Here is a 19085-nt window from a genome sequence, read left to right on the forward strand (position 1 = left end):
CTGGTGGCTGGGGTCCAGATTGTGGGTCAACTGGTAGTGACGTCCTCTCAAGGACCTCCTCCAATAGACGTGAATTCTGTTAGGCTAATGCAAATGCATAATCCAAGAAATCAGAGGCAAACCAGAGCATTTTGGAGGTTTTCCTTCCCTAAGGTAATTAAGCAGTTGATTCTAGGTGCAGTCCCAGATTCCAGAACATGAATAAGGCACAGTGATCACTCTCTCATTGGCTAGAGACAGCAAGCTAGCAATTCCTCACAAGTTACAGAAGTAGGGAAGGTCACAGACAATGGGTTACAACCTCCAAAAAGGCAGCTCTATCTGTCAAACTGGTGAAAACTTCCAAACTGAGTTCCCATCTGTATTAGGGTTCTCCAGGGAAAAAGAACCCATAGGATATGTATATGATTTATCATAAGGAATTGGCTCATGGGATTATGAAGGCTGAAAAGTCCCAAGAGCTACAGGGTGAGATGGCAAGCTGGAGACCCAGGAAAGCCAATGGTATACAATCTAGTCGAAGTCTAAAAGCTGGAGAACTAGGAGTCAATACTGTTGTTCAAGGCCAAAGGCCAGCAAAGAGACACAGGAAGAGGTGAAATTTCAGTTGAGTTAAAAGAAAGGAAAAAACCCAATGACCCAGCTCAAAAACAGTCAGGTAGGAGGAATTTCCCCTTATTTGGGGGGAAGTCAGCCTTTATGGTCTATTCAGGTCTTCGCCTATCTGAATGGGGTCCACCCACATTAGGGTGAGCAATTTGCTTTACTCTAGTCCATTTAAATGTTAAATTCATCCAAAAACACCCACACAGACACACCCAGGAAAATGTTTGACCAACATAATAAAAGTCATATATATCAAACCCATAGCAAACATCTTTCTCAATGGTGGAAAACTGAAAGCATTTCCACTAAGATCAGGAATAAGACAAGGATGTCCACTCTCACCACTTTTATTCAACATAGTTTTGGAAGTCATAGCCACAGCAATCAGAGAAAGAAAAGAAATAAAAGGAATCCAAATTGGAAAAGAAGAAGTAAAACTGTCACTGTTTGCAGAAGATATACTATACATAGAAAATCCTAAAGATGCTACCAGAAACCTACTAGAGCTCATCAATGAAGTTCGTAAAGTTGCAGGATACAAAATTAATACACAGAAATCTCTTGCATTCCTATATACTAACAACAAAAGATCAGAAAGAGAAATTAAAGAAACAATCCCATTTACCATCACATCAAAGAGAATAAAATACCTAGGAATAAACCTACCTAAGGAGGCAAAAGACCTGCACTCAGAAAACTATAAGAAAATGATGAAAGAAATCGAAGATGACACAAACAGATGGAGAGATATACCATGTTGTTGGACCAGAAGAATCAATATTGTCCAAATTGACTGTACTACCCAAAACAATCTGCAGATTCAATGCAATCCCTACCAAATTACCAATGGCACTTTTCATAGAATTAGAACAAAAAATTTTTAAATTTGTATGGAAACATAAAAGACCCAGAATAGCCAAAGCAGTCTTGAGAAAGAAAAACAGAGCTGGAGGAATCAGGCTCCCTGACTTCAGATTCTACTATAAAGCTACAGTAATCAAAAGAGTATGGTACTGGCACGAAAACAGAAATATAGATCAATGGAACAGGATAGAAAAGTTCAGAGATACACCCATGTACCTATGGTCACCTAATCTATGACAAAGGAGGCAAGAATACAGAATAAAGACAGACTTTTCAATAAGTGGTGCTGGGAAAACTGGACAGCTCCATGTAAAAGAATTAAATTAGAATACTCCCTAACACCATACACAAAAATAAACTCAAAATGGATTAAAGTCCTAAATGTAAAGCTGGATATTATAAAACTTTTAGAGGAAAACATAGGCAGAACACTCTATGACATAAATCGCACCAATATCTTTTTGGATCCACCTCCTGGAGTAATGAAAATAAAAACAAAAGTAAACAAATGGGACCTAATTAAACTCAAAAGCTTTTACACAGCAAAGGAAACCATAAACAAAACGAAAAGACAACACTCAGAATGGGAGAAAATATTTGCAAATGAAGCGACTGACAAGGTATTAATCTCCAAAATATACGAACAACTATTGCAGCTCAATTAAAAAAAAAAAAAACCCAATCAAAAAATGAGTGGAGGGGCTTCCCTGGTGGCGCAGTGGTTGAGATTCCACCTGCCAATGCGGGGGACATGGGTTTGTACCCTAGTCCAGGAAGATACCACATGCCGCGGAGCGGCTAGTCCCCTAAGCCATGGCCGCTGAGCCTGTGCGTCCGGAGCCTGTGCTCTGCAATGGGAGAGGCCACAACAGTGAGAGGCCCGCGTACCGGAAAAAAAAAAAAAAAGAGTGGAAGATCTAAATAGACATTTTTCCAAAGAGACATACAGATGGCCAAAAAGCACATGAAAAGATGCTCAACATCACTAATTATTAGAGAAATGTAAATCAAAACTACAATGAGGCATCACCTCACACCAGTCGGAATGGCTATCATCAAAAAATCTACAGACAGTAAATGCTGGAGAGCGTGTGGAGTAAAGGGAACCCCCCTGCACTGTTGGTGGGAATGTAAACTGGTTCAGCCACGCTGGAGAACAGTATGGAGGTTTCTTAAAAAACTAAAAATAGAGCTACCATATGATCCAGCAATCCCACTCCTGGACATATATCCAGAGAAAACCATAATATGAAAAGACACATGCACCCCAATGTTCATTGTGGCACTAGTTACAATAGCCAGGACATGTAAGCAACCTAAATGTCCATCAACAGAGTAATGAATAAAGAAGATGTGGTAAATAATACAATGGAATACTACCCAGCCATAAAAAAGAATGAAATTGGGTCATTTGTAGAGACATGGATGGACATAGAGACTGTCATACAGAGTGAAGTAAGTCAGAAAGAGAAAAATGAGTATCGTATATTAACACATAGAATCTGAAAAAATTGGTATAGACGACCTTATTTACAAAGCAGAAATAGAGACACAGACATAGAGAACAAACGTATGGATACCAAGGCGGGGGGGTAGGATGAGTTTGGGAGTTTGGGATTGACGTATATACACTATTGATACTATGTACTATGTATAAAATAGATAACTAAATAGATAACTAATAAGAACCACAGGGGACTCTACTCAGTACTCTGTGGTGACCTAAATGTAAAGGAAATCCAAAAAAGAGGGGATATATGTATATGAACGTATAGCTGATTCACTGCTGTACAGTGTAAACTAACACAATATTGTAAAGCAACTTCCCTAGTGGTGCAGTGATTAGGAATCCACCTGCCAAAGCAGAGGACATGGGTTCCAGCCCTGGTCCGGGAAGATCCCACATGCAGCGGAACAAGTAAGCCCGTGCGCCACAACTATTGAGCCTGCGCTCTAGAGCCCGTGAGCCTCAACTACTGAAGCCCGTGCACCTAGAACCCATGCTCTGCAACAAGAGGCCACTGCAATAAGAAGCCCGTGCACCTCAACGAAGAGTAGTCCCTGCTCGCCGCAACTAGAGAAAGCCCCCGTGCAGTAACGAAGACCCAATGCAGCCAAACATAAAATAAATAAATAAATATTTTTAATAAAGAAAATGTTTAAAAAAAAAGAAAGCAAACTTATGGTTGCCGGGGGGGAAAGGGAGGGAGGAGGGATAAATTGGGAGATTGTGATTTACATATATACACTACTATATAAAAAACGTATAATCAACAAGGACCTACTGTATAGCACAGAGAATTTTATTCAATACTCTCTAATGACTTATATGGGGAAAGAATCTAAAAAAGAATGGATTTATGTACATGTATAACTGATTCACTTTGCTGTATACCTGAAACTAACACAACATTGTAAATCAACTATACTTCAATAAAAATTTAAATATATTTGTGAATATATATATTATATATATAAATTTAGGTTGAGGAGAATTAATACTAGACAGGGCACAAGAAGGTCAAGCTTTGAGTTTATCTCCACTGTTTACCAGCCATGGGCTTTAGCCAATTTATTTTCTAATGAAGACATTAAAGCAGGAGTTTAAAATGAGACTATGTATAGAAGTGATTTACTAAGCTATAAAACACTAAACCAAAAAAAAAAAAAAGATTCTGGTATTATAATCAGGATGGTAGTATAGTCTGGAAGCACCAACTTCTATTAAGATTGGATGATTAGTAATTTGTAACCCTAGTTGTGACAGCAGCCTCATTGGGGCTGCTGAAGAAGTCCTTGTCTCACAGGTGACATTAAATCACTTTCAGAGTGTCCCCTCAGGGCATCCCATGAGCATCACTGAAGGGAGAATAGCAGAGAAAAATAACTGCTTTGCATCTGTCAAGTCTTCCATTTCTTGACTGATGAGCAGAGGAGGCAACGAAGCTGGGAATAAGAAGGCCTCATTACCACGAGATCCAGGCAGAGCGCTTGTTTTACACTGTCTCGTAGGAAATTTCTTGGCTTTCAGATCATTTTAAGAGGCAGAGAAAATAGAAATTCTGTTCACAGGAGGCAGCATGTGGAACGATTAGGTTTTGGAAATGAGAGGTCCAGCCAATAGTGCTTTGCTGGCCATGGAATTTTTCTTGTAGTTCTTGCATGCATCAAATAAGCTGAAGTTAAATGTGAACTTAATCACTTTTTGGTTGTTGTCAGGAGGGATTTTTTTGATAGGTACTGATTTTTTTTAGGTCTAATCTGAAGTCAGACTTAATTTCAGCAGACATATTCTCCCTTTGAAGGGAGAAGTTAAGGCTACGTTTATCTAGGTAAAACAAAAAAACCACTCAGGCTATTAAAATATATGTTTGCAGAGTCAAGTTGACAGGTGGATGCTATTTGTTAAGTGCAAATAATACATTCTACTAAGTCTAAAAACGCAGGAATTCTTTTAGACACATTCAACATTCAACTTGGGTTTTATTTTGAGGCCCCCATTTGGCCAAAATGGCTGACTGTAATCTCAGTAGATTTGGGTTCTAAGTTGAGTTTTAAGTTTCAGGGGGCTTGTGTTTTGCCAGGTAAGGGCTAGGTTTTGGAGGTGGTGGTGAGGTGGGGTGAGGGGAGGACGTGGATTTGGTCCTTGATACATCTGGCCAATTAGGTATCAGCTGGGATGATCATCTTCTTGTCTAAGACCTAAGTCCCTTTCAGTTGAGCATCTTCCTCTTCTCAGCCACTCCCGGGCACTCAGAATCTGGGCTGAGTCTGTTTTCAAGAGACACCACAGATTATCTCCCAAATTAGCTACCTATCCTTGCCTAGATAGTCTGTACGGCCATTTAATTTTATAACCGTGCCTGATCCTGAGTTCTAGTAGGGAAATGGACATAATTTGCTTCTGTTCTTCGATCTGACAAGTCTATTACAAAGATATTTTTTAAAACTTTTTATCTGGAAATAATTTTAAACTTCCAGAAAAAAACCAAGAATGGTACAAAGTATCCTGTATATTCTTTATCCAATTTCACTAATTTTTAATATGTTGCTTGCTTTAATATGTTGCACTTACTTTATCATTCTCCCTCTCTAGATACATATTTTAATTTTTTCAACAATTTGAGGTAAGTTGCATGAATCATCCCACTTTACCCCGTAATATTTCAGTGTGTATTTCCTCATAACAAAAAAAATTTTCTCATATAGTCAGAGTTCAGTTAGTAAACTCAGGACATTTAACCCTGGTACAATACTTTCATGTCATCTACAGTTCATATTCCAACTTGTCGGTGTTTTAGTTTCATCAATTGTCCCAATTATGTCGTTTCTGCACCTTTTTCCAGTCTAGAGTCAAGTGTTGCATTTAGGTGTCATTTCTGTTTAACACCATTTAATGTAGAACAATTCATCAGCTTTTCTTTGTCGCTCATGTTATGGATATTTGTGAAGAATTCTATAAAATAACATATCTCCATTTCGGATTCTCCAAAGTTTCCTCAAGATCTGTGTTTGATTAGAACACTGCGTGAGTGACATTATGCCCTCCTCAAGCGTCCCATCTAGAGGTTCATAGTTTCTGTGTGGCCCTTATTGGAGATGGTACCTTTGAGCATTCGGTTAAGATTTTGTCCCATTTCTCTACTACATAATTTTTTTTTCCTGTCAGTAATAAGTATATTGTAAGGAAATATTTTGAGATTATATAATATTCTGTTTCTTATCAAAATTGTCCCCCCAACTATTGATGATGCTTGCTTAAATCAGTTTTTACCACGACAGAATGGTGATTCTCTGACCCATCATTCTTTTATAAGTTGATACACTAGAGTAAAAAAAGAGCTTTCTTTTTCATCTATCCATTATCTTCATATCTATCTAATCATCTATTTATGTATTGTCTATCTATATATCTGTTCTATCAGTTCTATCATCAGTATAGACTCATGGGTCCGTACAATGATCCTATACAATGACTTATAAGCTCTTAGTGTCCTCACTTATTTTGATGATCAAATTGCCCTGCATTTGGCCAGTGAGAGCCCCAGTCTTACTCCTGTGTCTCTCTGACATGCTCCTTTCCATTGGGAAGTACCTTCTTAAGTTGTGGCACAAGATGTTCTATTCTTATCTTATCCTCTTCTTGCACCAGCCCCACATTCAGTCATCTTTCCAAGGATACTTATTCTTTTTCATTAGGAATGATATTTAGAAACCAATTTCTGGGCCCTAGGTGTACTCTTTGCTTCTAGGCTCTTTCGTGTGAGTTAGAAACACACACAAAATTGTGAATCCCATAGTGTTCTTGCTTGTCTAACTCATTGCATAATTGTAGCTGCTTTTCTTCCACAGTGAGACCTTGACTGCCAACAACATCCATGTATCTATTTACTCAATCCTACAATACACACAAAATAGTTTCAGAATTTGTCATTCCTGTATTACTCCACAATATAAACAAACAGACCAAGACTGATTTGCAGCTCTTTATCCCTCTTCAGATGAGGACAGATATAGCCAAACTACAATACGCAATTTTACTTGGATTAGATTTATTGTTTTTCCCTCAGTGTACTTACTTATTCACTTGAAATAATGCATCAGTTCTAGGGTTCCATCCATTCTTGTTGATTCAATGTTATTTTTTTAATACACTGAACATTAATATGAATCAAAAAAGCAAAACTATACAAAAAATATACTCAGACAAGGGTCCCTCCCTTTTCCATACTTCATAATTCTTTTACTATATTCTCAATCCCTTAGAATTAACCAGCTTACTTACTTTCTGGTTTATTCTACCTGTATTTATTTTTGAAAAATTAAAAAGACCATGTATGCTTTCTTGGTTCCCCTTTGATTTTAATATATATATTAAAATCTTCAGGCTGTGAATCATACTTAGTAAGAGCCCCCAGCAAAGAGCACTTTGCTCTTGTCACTTCAGTTATATCCTGTTTATCCTGGAAATCACTCATCATTTCATAGAGATATTTTTTATTCTTTTTTACAGATGCAGTTTTCTAACACTTCTCTTATGTTTGCCCATTTAGATAGTTTCCAGTATTTTATAATTACAAATAATGCTGCAACAAAATGACCTTCTGCAGAGGTATTTTTGTATTGTTGGAGGTATAATCTCAGTGCAAATTCTTAGAGGAAGAACCAGGTCTTCTTGGGGAAATGCCTGACTGTGGGCTTGGAGCAGGGCCGGTCTGAAATAATTTGAATATCTTGTGACAGAAAGTAAGACAGTGCTCTGAAAGTGACAGAGGCATGTCAAAAAGACCCAGGGGCAAGCTTGAATGTGTTCTCACAGGCCAAATCTGGAACAATTTGAGCATCAAGATAAATGAGAGTCCTATGGTGAATGTGAATGTAGGTTTTTGGACAAATCTGTTGACAAACTGCCCTCCACAGAGGTCGTGTTTTTTGGTAGTCCCCTTCAGCAGTGCATGGAGTGCCTTGTTCTCCACTCTGACAACAGAATTCAAGACTGTGAATTCTTGCCAATCTGCTGATGAGAAACGATATATCAGTATGGTTTTAATTTGCATTTCTCTAAATATGAATGAGTTGGAACACCTTTTCATATGTTCAAGTGTCATTTTTGCATAGTTTTTGTTAATTCTCAGTTCCAGACTGTTTCCCAGTTTTCTCTAGAATTTGTGGTCTTTGTTTTCTTAATTTTTAAATGTCCTTATCTGTACAGTAGGGATATTAGTCTGTCATATATGTTGCAAATATTTGCTTCTGATTTGTCATTTGTCTTTGCTTATTTTTCTTTCAATTCAGAATGAAGTACTTAAAAACTTTTTATATAGTCAATTTCTCAACCTGTGTGTGTGTGTGTGTGTGTGTGTGTGTGTGTGTGTGTGTCTGAATTTTCTGCTATAATTAGAAAACCTTCCCTTACTCTCAGGTTACAGAGAAATTCACCCATGTTTTCTTCTAACACTTAAGTAATTGCATTTATTACATTTAGATTGCTGAGTCACTGGGGACTTAGAATGAGATTTCTTTGTTCTCTACTGCATTTCACTGTTTTGGTCTAACATTCCTCTCCCATTTTGCTTTCTAACATCTTGCATTCTTGGTAACATTCTTCATTTCCCTTTTACCCTAGCATGCCTTTAGTTTCCATTTTGTGCTGAGGATGGGGCCTGGTTTATAGAAAGAGCTTCAAGTGTTCACCTTACCATTTTGCTGTTTAGGATCTAGAGCAATGTGGTTGGTAGAAACCAACAGAAATATATGTGAGTCATGTATGTATTTTTAAATTTTTTTACTAGTCACATTGAAAAAGTCAAAATAAACAGGAGAAATTAATTTTAATAATATTTTTAATTTAATCCACACATCCAAAGATAACCATTTCAACATGCAATTAGCGTAAAATATTTTATGAAATTTTTTTCCTTATTAAATCTTCAAAATCTGTTGTGTATTTTATACTTAACACCCACCTCAATTTGAACTCACCACATTGAAGTGCCCAAAAGCCACATGTAGCCAATTGCTACCATACTGCAAGGCACAGATCTAGATAATTCTGCTTTTTCTCATGGACAATACTGTGGCTCAGAGCAGTATATCTAGCATCAAGAATTTGGGAGACTTGATCCAGAAAGAAGATTTTAAATGGTTCTGTGAATTTTTAGAAAACGCTGGATGAAAACCCTGAGGGTACAATTCTCCAAACAGCGGGCAAGGATCATATGTAGGTTCCCTTTTCTGTCTTTTTTATGTGTTCTTAAGAGTCTGACCATGCTGTGGGCAGCACGCACAACAAGACAATTGTGATGGCTGTTTGCATGTGAGCAGAGGCTGCATTACAAGCATGATGGTGGAAAGCTTTCTTTTTTTGTCTTGATCTGCTGGCACCTTCATTAGTAAAGTATCAACATTCCACAAACCTGATTGGTTTTTGTTACCCTGATGACTTCAGGGAGGTCATGGCCACTAGAGAGGCATCCTAATGTTGGGGAAGGGTGGAGTTAAGTTTAAAGCAATCCCTAAGATTTTAGAGAGATGACTGGGTACCGTTTTCCACATGGGTCAATATTATATCATCTATTTCTTCAAAAATGGTGACCAGTCATTCTTAAATGAAATACCAAGGTACTAGAATGAAGTTTATTTTGCTGGCACTGAGTAACATCTATTGTATGACCACTCTATCATCCAAGACACATTTGGAAAATGGACCATGGGTTATAAAACTGCTACAGTACAGTATATCACAAATCAGAGGGGAGAAGAAACACTGTAAAGACTTGTTGATAAAAATCTCTAAAAGATGTTCTAAGCCTGGCAGAGTATCCTTAATTCTCTATCCAAAATCTTCTGAGGATTGAAAAAAGCTAAGGACCTTGAAAAACCTGCACATAAGCAAATACACATAGTATCTGATTGCAATTTCAGGGCTCGTTGAAGACTAAGTGTTCACAAACCTCATAATGGGAGTTGGCAGGGAGCTGATCCAACAGGTCATTCTTATCTAGAGGAAAATGTAGTCACTTTGTAGCCTACTGGGATAAGAGTTAGAGACAGAGGCAACAAATTTCTATGGTCAGAAAGAAACAACAGTCTTTATTTGTGGCTTTAAGGAACTAAAGATCAGAATCTTTAGGCTATGAGTCATCTTTACTTATTTAGAGTCCCTAGTGCCCAACGCTATGAGGAGAAGGCTGTAAAAGAAGAGTCATAAATACTCTTTTATGCTCAAGAAAGGAAACAGAGAATATGATTACATACTCAGATGTGAAGTCCTATAATGTAGATTTACCAAATACAGACCAGATTGCAAAATCATTTATAAATACTAAGGAAATATATATTACACAGAATATACTGACAGGACTTACATGATCTTACTTCTGATTTTCCATAAATAAATTCATGATCAGGGATCAGAAACTCACTATGACATTTTGCTAAAGGAACCATCGTTTAAGCTAACTGGCCTAGTTCCTTCTTGCTTTTGCAGAAAAGTTGCTTTATAGTCAGGAAGGAGCAGCTGTTGGCAAGCAGTCGAGCAGACAAGTTTCTGAGCCTGTCTCAGAAAGGATGCTATGTCTTTGGGCTAAGATATTCTGGGAATAAAAAGCCTACTGACTTTGGCTGAACCCTGTGAGACAATATCACTGCTGACTATAGCATCTACTCCTCAGAACATCTAAAGTAAGTGCTTGTGCTGCACAGAAAGGCATTTTGGTTAGTTTTCTGACAGCTATGGATCCCAGAGAGTTGGTCTCCTGGGTCGTTCTTGCTGAGTACAGAGTGAAAGCATTTTCTATTTCCTGCTGGAGCTTTAAACAAAAATAAAAACAGGATTTGTATAATATTTGGGACCCTGACACAGAGTTACAAACTAGAATCTCAGACAACCCAAACCGCCAGCTGAGTAACCTGGCTTTGTGTTTTCTAACAATGGCCACGTCCCAGTCGGGACCTGGAACACACACGCCTTTTATCAGGGTACATATTCCAAAAAACTCTTTGTGAAGAGAAGGTGTTGTTTGGTAACATGAGGAACCAGCCAGAACAAACAGACAGAATTGAATCCAACTCCACCAGTGACTGGCTATGAGGCTGTGGACCAGTCTTTCATTCTTGAATGCACAGGTCTAGTGTGAAGGTGAATGGGCAAATGGACATAAAGGAGGTTTGAAAACTGACTAACTCAAAGTTAATATTAGCTGAATTAGGATATTTCCGGGAATTTCTCTTTTTTATTCTATTGAATGATTAGAATAGAAAAGTCTCAATATAGAAATAAAAGACAGTGCAATAGGACCACAGTTGTTTAGAGCCTGGGAATGATATGGTGGAGGCAAACCACTGAGGGTTTTTCCAGGCTCTTTACTTCCCAGCCTTGTGCTTCTCCTCCCAGAGGGGTTGCGTTTGCCAGGGTAGCAGCACCCATCGGCAGCTCAGAAACAAGCCATGGTGACACTCAGGCTGGAAGTGCTAGGGTTCCGTGGCAGAGCTGCATGGGGGCTGATGTTGAGGGTCTGCCTAGGAAAGAGACGAAGGGGACAGGCTGGGGCTCAGGCAGGAATAAGGAGAGGGTTTAAGAAGAGTGAAATGAGACAGAAGGCAGAAGCCAAGTAGCCTATTCTTTGAGTTCCTGTCTCAAATTGACAACTGGTTTGAGACCTAAGTGGCTGCGGTGGGACTCTGGGTAAGATCCTCCTGCAGTGACGCTAGAAGTTTTGCAAGTCCGGAGTGACATTTGTGATTCTTTTTAATGAAAGTGAACATGTTTGCTTCTTCAGGCTGCAGTGGAAGGAGACAGGTGTGGTTGGAGAGCCTTAGTATCCCTACTACACTGTATCACCGCACCACTGTATTACTGCACTGGTTTACTCTGGGAGGACACGATGACCTACTGCTTGGTAGGTGCTTGGCTGCTTCTGCAATGAAGCCTGGGTTAGAGAGATTTTAGTGATGTTGGGAGGAACAGATACTGTCGTATTAATCACAGCCTTTTTTCTTTTCTGCTTTACTTTCTATCCCCTTTTCTTCTTGCTCCTAAAAATTCATATTTTTAGATAAACTATTACCAGGTAAAACCATAACCCCTGTCAATGGCCTACTCATTAAAAAGAAACTCTAAATATGTTTGTGTCTTTTAAGAGTTTTTCTTGAGCACTTACCCAATGTCAGGCGCTACAGTAAGTCCATTATTTACATTAAGTATGTCATTTACTGCATGCAGAACCCTACTGTTAATATGCTATTATCCTGGAGACGTCTATAAATGAGGAAAGTGATGGATTAAGTGTGACACAGTCCATGAGAAACAGAGCTGGGATGTGAAACTCAGGCTGCCTGTACAGCTCCACATTCAACCTATTACATTGCATCCAGTGGCTTCCTATGGTCTCCCACATCAGCAAACCAAATGAAGCAAAACCATTTTCAAGCTAATTAGCTAAGGCCCAGGCGAGTAGCAGGTAGCAGATTTCAGGAACCACCTTGCTTCCCCATCACTTTTTTGTTTTTTTAAACATCTTTATTGGAGTATAATTGCTTTACAATGGTGTGTTAGTTTCTGCTTTATAAAAAAGTGAATCAGCTACACATATACATATATCCCTACATCTCTTCCCTCTTGCATCTCCCTCCCTCCCACCCTCCCTATCCCACCCCTCTAGGTGTTCACAAAGCACAGAGCTGATCTCCCTGTGCTATGCGGCTGCTTCCCACTAGCTATCTACCTTACGTTTGGCAGTGTATATATGTCCATGCCACTCTCTCACTTTGTCCCAGCTTACCTTTCCCCCTCCCCCTGCCCTCAAGTCCATTCTCTTGTAGGTCTGCATCTTTATTCCCCCCCATCACTTTTAATCTCACTCCCTGAATGAATTACGCATCCTTGCCTCTCACCTGTTTGCTGTTCCATTTCTTGCACCTTCAGTGTATAAATTCTGGCAGTGCTCTCTTTCCCATGCAGGCTTTGGGCTCTCTTTTAGGTTCTTTTTCCAGAACTCTGGAAGGAGGCAGAAAAAAATTCTACCAGACAAGGAGCCTGTGAAAATAAAATTACATATATAAGGTATAAGTCATCAACAAACAGTAACTGCTGTCACCATTAAGATTATATTACAGAACTCCAGCTTCACCCAACTTTCTTTATAAGCAGGAATTTCCCAGTCTCAACCACCCCAATCCATTACAGACACATAATAAAGACCCGACTTGCACAGGACCCTTTTCAGGAAATGGTGACTGTTAAGCTGAATTTCAGTTTTCAGCAGAAAATGTACAAGTCATTTGGACCCTAACACTGAGGAAGGTTTAAAAAAAAGTGTGTAAACTTTCCACCTTATGTCAGAATCTTTCCATGGAAGTTATAAAATTTCATTTTCTTCTATTGTGTGGGTTTATATGAGTGGGAGATGAATGTTTTCAAAAGTCTGTCACCCCAATCAGTTTATGAAGAATATTTTCAAAAAAATAAATCTTCAAAGATTCTAGGCTAGCATATAGCTTGAGTTAAAATTTTAAGAAAGGGGACGGAAAGACATGGAAAATAGACCGTGCTGATTTTAAGTAACATTTATTCTGCTCTTTCTTTGAATGTTTTTTTGAACAATGCTTACTTTTTAGATGAAAGAAATAAACTCAAGAACACTTAGATTGATTCTTAGGATAGATACTTTATAAATGGAGATACATAGATAGATAGATACCCTGTAAGATAGAACCCTATAGTAACATCCTGAGTATATTAGATGCTATTCTATTTGATTTATTATTATTACATTTGACTCTGTGATGCTTATTTAATCATCTTCCTGACTTTGAAGGTTCTTCCTTACCCTTTGTACTGCAGCGGATACATAATGTAATGAAAATAAAAGAGGCCAAAATACTCTATTTTTACTGGTAGCACAACACTAATTTAACGCATACCTGTGTACATGTTATTTAACTCTTCAGTTCATTGTTTTGAATGGGAATACTGATGCCTACATATTTCTGCTTTGCAGAGTTAGCTACTAACTGATCAACTGTGAAAAAACTTGATAAATTGAATCACTTTGACAACTATATGTCTCACCTTCTGGAACCAGTCTTTTTTATCCTTTCTCCTCCTTTGCTATCCCAGCCATGTTACACTTTTCCTGCCCCCACGGCTTCAGTTTTTTCCCTTTTTCTGGAATGCCTTTCAGTCTCCTGTGCATTTATCCAAATCTCTTTTTTCTTTCAAGACTCAGTTCAAATCCTGGCTCTACATAATGCCATTATCTCCGCAACTCAAAAATCCTATAGCATTTAATACCTGAACCATACAATTGACTTCAATTTTTTTTTCACGAGCCCATGCTCATCATTTGCTCTAAAATTCTTGCTTGATTAACCCTATATTAGGCATTATGCCTCCCATTGGTGAGTATATGGTGAACTTCCAATGATTATTTTGCATGTATAACAACGTTTAATCTGTCCAACTAGACTATCATCTACTCAAGGGTAGCAATGCTGGGGCTTCCCTGGTGGCGCAGTGGTTGAGAGTCCGCCTGCCAATGCAGGGGACACGAGTTCGTGCCCCGGTCTGGGAGGATCCCACATGCCGCGGAGCGGCTGGGCCCGTGAGCCATGGCCGCTGAGCTTGCGCGTCCGGAGCCTGTGCTCCGCAACGGGAGAGGCCATGGCGGTGAGAGGCCCGCGTACAGCAAAAAAAAAAAAAAGGCAGCAATGCTGTCTTGTATCCTTATAGTAATGCATATTCTGGCTCCTTCAGGTTTACTTTTTTTTTTTTTCCAGGTTTACTTTTGTTTGGCAGAGTGGTAGACTTCAAGACTTTAGGTGGGTTACTTCCCCCAAAGCTAATAAAGTGTAACAGGGATTCAACTGACAGTATGTTTGTTGAGTTTCCTTTTGTTATTTACGGTTTGCTTGTCTCTGCTGACAATCTAGTCTCTCAAAAACACTTAAAATATCTAGCACGTCTTTGATATAATGGCTACCATATATTATGTGGCTTGTGTCCTAACTGGAGTCAGATCGACGCAGTATTGATTCTCCCTCTATCACTTCCTAGCTCTGTAACCCTGGGTGAATATCTTAACCTGCCCTAGTCTCACGTATTTATCTATAAAATGGGGATTTTAACTCTATCAGTCTCAGAAGGTTTGTCGTGAGACTTAAATGAGGGTAACTATGAAGAATAAATAAGGGAGTGCATGAGATATGCCATCAATAATAAGAGCGTCCTACTGTTCTAGGCATGGCTATAAGTGTATGCTGTGCATATATTAGCTCTAGAGAGAGGTTAGCAGAGGTTAACATAATGGAGGGTCATGTAAATGGAGTCACACAGCTAGGAGGTGGTAGAGCAGGGACTTGAATATAGGCATCTGACTCTAGAACCTGGGCTTTGAATCACCGTGCACTCGATATAATTCTGATTCAAGCCTTGAGAGTATCAGAAATGTTACTTTCTACCCCTTGATGCAGAAAATATAAATCCCACCCAAACAAAACAAAAATATTTACATCACAACATTGATATTGGGCTTCCCTGGTGGCACAGTGGTTAAGAATCCGCCTGCCAATGCAGGGGACATGGGTTTGAGCCCTGGTCCGGGAAGATCCCACGTGCCGCAGAGCAACTAAACCCGCATGCCACAACTACTGAGTCTGCGCTCTTGAGCCCGTGAGCCACAACTACTGAAGCCCATGTGCCACAACTACTGAAGCCTGCGTGCCTAGAGCCTGTGCTCCACAACAAGAGAAGCCACCGCAATGACAAGCCCTTGCACCGCAACGAAGAGTAGCCCCCACTCGCTGCAACTAGAGAAAGCCGGCGCACAGCAACAAAAGACCCAACGCAGCCAATGAATAAATAAATAAATGAATAAATAAAATAAAAAAGAATAGCTCAACCCCTAGGGTTGCTTTAAAAAAAAAAAAAACATCGATATTGAAGGAGGACAAAGGATCTTTCTTTGTTCATTTTATTTTAAAAATTTTTTATTTATTAAATTATTTACCTTTTAACATCCTTATTGGAGTATAACTGCTTTACAATGGAGTGTTACTTTCTGCTTTATAACAAAGTGAATCACCCATACATATACATACATCCCCAAATCTCTTCCCTCTTGCCCCTCCCTCCAACCCTCCATATCCCACTCCTCTAGGTGGTCACAAAGCACCAAGCTGATCTCCCTGCGCGATGTGGCTGCTTCCAACTAGCTATCTATTTTACACTTGGTAGTGTATATGTGTCCATGCCACTCTCTCACTTCTTCCCAGCTTACCCTTCCCCCTCCCCATGTCCTCAAGTCCATTCTCTATGTCTACATCTCTATTCCTCTCCTGCCCCTAAGTTCAGAAACACATTTTTTTTTTTAGATTCCATATTTATGTGTTAGAATACGATATTTGTTTTCCTCTTTCTGACTTACTTCACTCTGTATGACAGACTCTAGGTCCATCCACCTCACTACAAATAACTCAGTTTTGTTTCTTTTTATGGCTGAGTAATATTCCATTGTATATATGTGCCACATCTTCTTTATCCATTCATCTGTCGACGGACACTTAGGTTGCTTCCATGTCCTGGCTATTGTAAATAGAGCTGCAATGAACACTGTGGTACATGACTCTTTTTGAATTATGGTTTTCTCAGGGTATATGCCCAGTAGTGGGATTGCTGGGTCGTATGGCAGTTCTATTTTTAGTTTTTCAAGGGACCTCCAAACTGTTCTCCATAGTGGCTGTATCAATTTACATTCCCACCAACAGTGCAAGAGGGTTCCCTTTTACCCACAGCCTCTCCAGCATTTATTGTTTGTAGATTTTTTGATGATGGCCATTCTGACTGTTGTGAGGTGATACCTCATTGTAGTTTTGATTCGCATATTCTCTAATGATTAGTGATGTTGAGCATCCTTTCATGTATTTGTTGGCAATCTGTATATCTTCTTTGGAGAAATATGTATTCAGGTCTTCTGCCCATTTTTGGATTCGGTTGTGTGTTTTCTTTGATAATGAGCTACTTGTAAATTTTGGAGATTAATCCTTGGTTGGTTGCTTCGTTTGCAAATATTTTCTCCCATTCTGAGGGTTGTCATTCCATCGTGTTTATGGTTTCCTTTGCTGTGCAAAAGCTTTTAAGTTTCATTAGGTCCCATTTGTTTATTTTTGTTTTTATTTCCATTTCTCTACAAGTGGGTCAAAAAGGATATTGCTGTGATTTATGTCAAACAGTGCTCTACTTATGTTTTCCTCTAAGAGTTTTATAGTGTCTGGCCTTATACTTATGTCTTTAATCCATTTTGAGTTTAATTTTGGGTATGGTGTTAGGGAGTGTTCTAATTTCATTCTTTTACATGAGCTGTCCAGTTTTCCCAGCACCACTTACTGAAGTGGCTATCTTTTCTCCATTATATATTCTTGCCTCCTCTATCAAAAATAAGGTGACCATATGAGAGTGGGTTAATCTCTGGGCTTTCTATCCTGTTCTTTTGATCTATATTTCTGTTTTTGTGCCAGTACCATACTGTCTTGATTACTGTAGCTTTGTAGTATAGCCTGATGTCCGGGAGTCTGATTCCTGCAGCTTCGTTTTTCTGTCTCAAAATTGCTTTTGCTATTCAGGGTGTTTTGTGTTTCCATACAAATTGTAAAACTTTTTGTTCTAGTTCTGTGAAAAATTCCATTGGTAGTCTGATAGGGATTACATTGAATCTGTAGATTGCTTTGGGTAGTACAGTCATTTTCAAAATGTTGATTTTTCCAATCCAAGAACATGGTACATCTCTGCACCTGTTTGTACCATCTTTAATTTCCTTCATCACTGTGTTATAGTTTTCTGCATACAAGTCTTTTGTCTCCTTAGGTAGGTTTATTCCTAGGTATTTTGTTCTTTTTGTTGCAGTGGTAAATGGGAGTGTTTTCTTAATTCCTCTTTCAGATTTTTTTTCATTGGTGTATAGGAATGCAAGAGATTTCTATGCATTAATTTTGTATCCTGCAACTTTACCAGATTCATTGATTAGCTCTAGTAGTTTTCTGGTAGCATCTTTTAGGATTCTGTTTATAGTATCATGTCATCTGCAAACAGTGACAGTTTTTCTTCTTCTTTTTCAATTCGGATTCCTTTTATTTCTTTTTCTTCTCTGATTGCTATAGCTAAAACTTCCAAAACTATGTTGAATAATATTGGTGAGTGTGGGCAACCTTGTCTTGCTCCTGATCTTAGAGGAAATGGTTTCAGTTTTTCACCATTGAGAACAGTGCTGGCTGTGGGTTTGCTGTATATGGCCTTTATTATGTTGAGGAAAGTTCCCTCTATGCCTACTTTCTGGAGGGTTTTTATCATAAATGGGTGTTGAATTTTGTTGAAAGCTCATTTTGCATCTATTATTTTCTCCTTCCATTTGTTAACACGGTGTATCATTTTGATTGACTTGACTATACTGAAGAATCCTTGCATTCCTGGAATAAACCCCACTTGATCATGGTGTATGATCCTTTTAAGGTGCTGTTGGATTCTGTTTGCTAGTATTTTGTTGAGGATTTTTGCATCTATGTTCATCAGTGATATTGGCCTGTAGTTTTTTTTTTTTTTTTTTTTGACATCTTTGTCTGGTTTTGGTATCAGGGTAATGGTGGCCTTGTAGAATGAATTTGTGAGTGTTCCTCCCTCTGTTACATTTTGGAAGAGTTTGAGAAGGATATGTGTTAGATCGTCTCTAAATGTTTGATAGAATTCGCCTGTGAAGCCATCTGGTCCTGGGCCTTTGTTTGTTGGAAGATTTTTAATCATAGTTTCAATTTCAGTGCTTGTGATTGGTCTGTTCATATTTTCCAGTTTTTCCTGGTTCAGTCTCGAAAGGTTGTGCTTTTCTAAGAATTTGTCCATTTCTTCTAGGTTGTTCATTTTATTGGCATAAATTTGCTTGCAGTAATCTCTCATGATGCTTTGTATTTCAGCAGGGTCAGTTGTTACTTCTCCTTTTTCATCTATTGATTTGAGTCTTCTCCCTTTTTTTCTTGATGAGTCTGGCTAATGGCTTATCAATTGTTTATCTTCTCAAAGAACCAGCTTTTAGTTTTACTGATCTTTGCTATCATTTCCTTCATTTCTTTTT

The sequence above is a fragment of the Phocoena sinus genome, chromosome 16 (genome assembly GCF_008692025.1).
Source record: "Phocoena sinus isolate mPhoSin1 chromosome 16, mPhoSin1.pri, whole genome shotgun sequence".
NCBI lineage: Eukaryota > Metazoa > Chordata > Mammalia > Artiodactyla > Phocoenidae > Phocoena > Phocoena sinus.